Genomic DNA, 4,187 nt, shown 5'->3' with positions numbered 1-4,187 from the left:
ATGGGGCAGAAAGAGTCCCAAGAATGCGGCAGAAGGTCTCACTCACAGGGCTGGCCTGGGCTGGATCCCTTATTTCAGTTCTTAATTACTGTCCTTTAACATAATGACAAGATTTTTCTAATAAAGATTTTCTTAAGGCTTTCCATTTACACTCATTTTGAAGAAGTTCTCTAATTTTGTGTACTGTTTTCATTATTTAATCATACATGAAGTTTGTAAAATGTCTGGACAATTCCCCCATTTTTTTTATGTCACTGAACATTTTTTAAAATTTTACATTTCTTGACCAATTAAAGAACTATGTAAGACCAGAAGATTTTTGGAAGCAAATCATTTTGTTTTTAGTATAAAATGCTTTGTTAATTCTATATCTTTGTATAGAACTTAATTTACCTATTTATCAACTTTTTAAAAATTTGTTAGTATTGTGTTAATAACATTAAATATCCTCCCATCTGTTTTTATAAGATTTTTAATTTTAAATGTGTATATGAGCTCAACTAAATTACTGTCACTGATCTATTTTACTTTTGTTTCTTTTTTTTAAACAGGCGGGTCATAATTTCTGAAATTTGCTGCTCTTCTGATTTATGATCTGTTTGTCTTGTTACACTCAAGTTTTCTTCTTTGGAAATTTCTTAAGAACTTTTTCTAACTTGTTAAATTTGATGCTCAGTTTCTTTTCTTTCCTTTTTTCAAGATAAATTTTTGCCTACTCTCTTCACTTACCTAAATTCAAGTCATCCAAGAAACGTCAGCTACTGCGCTTGTGGGCCGCCCTGCCGCCTTCCAACTTTTCCCTGCACATGGCAGGTAACAGGAGCCTCCTGCAGACTCGTGCTGCCTGCACAGTGGCACTCTTCCATCATGTGCATAATGAACAGCTAGGTGGCTAGAGCACTCTCAGGCTTTTGTCATAATACTTCAAGACCATGAAAGTTCACCATCCCTGCTATAAACGGTGATATGGATCACCCTCTACATGTCTCCTTCTTCTCTTTACATCTACGTAAATTTTGCTCATACACCAAATCTGATTCCTAAGTCCACTTCTTAGAACTGTACCTCTATAAGCAAACAAATTCTATTCTTTTCCATTTCTTTTTGCAATTAAACACCACAATAATGAAGCCAGATATGCTAACTGGCTTCCGTGTATGTGTCAGATGTTAGGCTTCAGAAGACAGGAATAATGGAAGCTGCTCTTTTACAGAGGAGTTATTCAGTATGACTTATTGAGTAAATAATGTCAGAATATCCTTCAATTTTCTCAAAATCAACTACAGAAATGCTGAATATCTCATCCCTTAGGATGAGGATACATTACAATTTTTCAATTGCACTCAAAATCATTATTAAAGTGGAACAACTTCAAAAAACTAAAAGAAGAAAAAAACTATCCTACATGGTCATGCATTAATGAATTCATTAATTTTATAATTTCTCACCAGTATTTTTGGATGTCTATACATGATTAAGCACTGGAAAGGCGGCAATGAACAAAGAAAGATTTCTTGGCCATTGAAGTCTGTATTCTAATGGAAATAGTCTGACAAAAGTCAGGAAAGTGTGAGATGTGTGGCTGTGGGTTGAATCATAATATTTACATAGAATCACAGTGAAATCTCTAAGTATTTGGTATTTGGCCAGATAACTTGCACTCTTGGGATGAGCAGTGAGAAGACTAAAGTGGTTTGTGAACAGAGACGTTCATAAAATCTCATGATAGCATGCAATAGAAAGGAAAACCCAATATATTAGTCCATTTTCTGTTCTGATAGCTGAACACCATGGAACAGGTGACGTACAGAGGAAATAAAGTTATTTCTTATAGTTCTTGGGGCTAGGACATGCAGATTCAAGAGGCTGCACCTGTGGAGGTCCTCTGGCTTAGGAGACTCCATCCTCAGGGTCACAGGTACACAGCGTACCAGCGTAAAACAGACCACACTCATTAAATTGGGTTTCTCATCCTTTTCTTAAAAAGCCCTCATGAAGGCCCCATCCTCTCCACCTTTTCTAATTTTAATTACTTTCCCAAATCCTACTCTGTCTCTCTTAATTCTTTATGATGAAGGTTACATTTCAGCATGAATTTTGTGGGAACATTCAACCGTAGGGTACGTATAGATGCTATCAGTTTTCAACGTGCCTTGTTTCGGAAACTTAGTGATTTCCTTCAGATGGAAGATAATAGAAACCTTGACAAAGATGCAGCAACAGAAGTGTCAATGCGTGAAGGAACGCTGGATTCATGGAGAGCTAACAACGAGGAAAACTTGGCAAGCAGCGACTTCGGAAAGGCGGTGAGGGGGAAGGCGCCCCGGTGACCGTGCAGACCATGGGCCTGCGTCGAGGTACACATTGTGCCATCATGTCAGCAGCGTCTCACCCTTCAGAGCTGAGGTGCACTGATACCAAAATTGTCATAAGCAACACCGTTGGAAATGTAATTTGTTCCTTCATAAACTATTTTTTAAAAAAAGATTCAAGGTTTTGCTGGAATAATACCACTCATTCTCATTCCAATATGCTTCCAATGTCAGAAAGCAAAGTTGGCGAAACTAGAGCTGAAGTTGGGACTCCCGTCTCTCTCACGCTGAATGCAGTCTTCGTGGATGAGCACGACTTCCACACTCTAACACTTCAGTGTCTTTTCTCCTGGACTTGACTTCAAACCACAGACAGCCTGCAGGAAAAGCTGATCAGTAGGGCAGCAAAGGAGAAACGACATTCCTTACTCCACCGGAAACAAATGGGCAGACGGCATCGCAGGATGGCAGTGGATTTGGATCTTACCTCTGTGCCTAAAACCGATTGTCTTCTCACCCTGCTTTTCCTGGGGAACTACCGCCACGGTTCCGGCTCGCTGCTCATCTGAAGTTCCGCTTCTTCACACCTGAACGCCTCCTTCACACACCACGATTTAGTGACCTTCCAATAGCCCTGCCCACAAGTGCGTGACTCTTTTTTGGGGGAGGGGCATGTCATTGTGAACCACAAGGGTCGCTATGAGTCTTTGCACACCTCTGACTTTATTTAACTCTAAATAAGCTCTTTATTTATTTCCTATACTCCAATAAGACCCAAAAATCATAATTTTATATGAAACATAATGCATTAAAAATTTCTTAAGCAGTTCGTCTGAATACTATGTAAGTGATTTTTAGGCAAAATATTTGAAAAGGTAATATATTTACTATTGTATTATGATGAAGTATTGGGAAAATAATGGAGCAGGTGTTTCAAATATTTGCATGTCTTAGAAAAGATAATGTAAAATCCTTTAGTATCACAGTTTTTCAATTGTAGACAGGTGGATGCAAAAGTATCCAATTAAAATGATAGAATAATAGCAATATGCCAAAAGTAGTTTTTTATGCTGATGTTATATAGGGTTACCTCTGCTTTTTATTTTACTCAGATCTACTGACTTCTAAGACATCTGCAGTGATCATGTGCTGTGGTATGATTTTTAACTCCCTCTTCACTTGTGTCACACATTATGTGTGCTTTTGTCATTATAGCTTTCCCCTGAGCCAATACTAATCATCTTACAGACAAAAGAATCATGGGTCCATCCAGACAAGCATACACTCCTTATCCGGTTCTCCCATGATAACCTCAGAGCGGTGTGCTCACTGAATTCAAAATCCTTGGCATTTTCATGGATGGACACACTCCAGGAGGAGCAGAGAGGCTTCTTAGGAGTATACAGCTGGTAGAGTGTGAACTCCAGGGACAGCCCCAGCTAAAGACTAAACAGAGCAGAAGGAAAGAAAGACCTTCTCAGAACAGCTTTCTCTTACTGAACACTGAAGGACAGTGGATAATGACCTAGCACAAGCATTGAGGATTATAAGGCTTTCCATCAGGCCCATCACAGTTAATTCTAAAATTCATAAGAGCAGTAAAGCTGTGGAAATGGGACTTGGAAACAGTAGAGGCAACTATGCTTCCAATAGTTTGGCTCAAAACCATGACTCTGGGCTAGTAAGATATACAGCTAGTAAGGAACACAGCCACTGTCCTGACTCATTTCTACTGGCTTCCAACCCAAATCTTCTCTTTTTTCTTGATGACTTTGTAGTGTTGGCCCCTATTAAGACTCCTATAATCAAATATTTCTGTCTCTGTCTCTGTCTCTGTCTCTGTCTCTGTCTCTGTCTCTGTCTCTCTCTCTCTCT

The sequence above is a fragment of the Octodon degus genome, unplaced genomic scaffold, assembly GCF_000260255.1.
Source record: "Octodon degus isolate 3935 unplaced genomic scaffold, OctDeg1.0 scaffold00105, whole genome shotgun sequence".
NCBI lineage: Eukaryota > Metazoa > Chordata > Mammalia > Rodentia > Octodontidae > Octodon > Octodon degus.
This window is presented reverse-complemented; position numbering follows the sequence as displayed.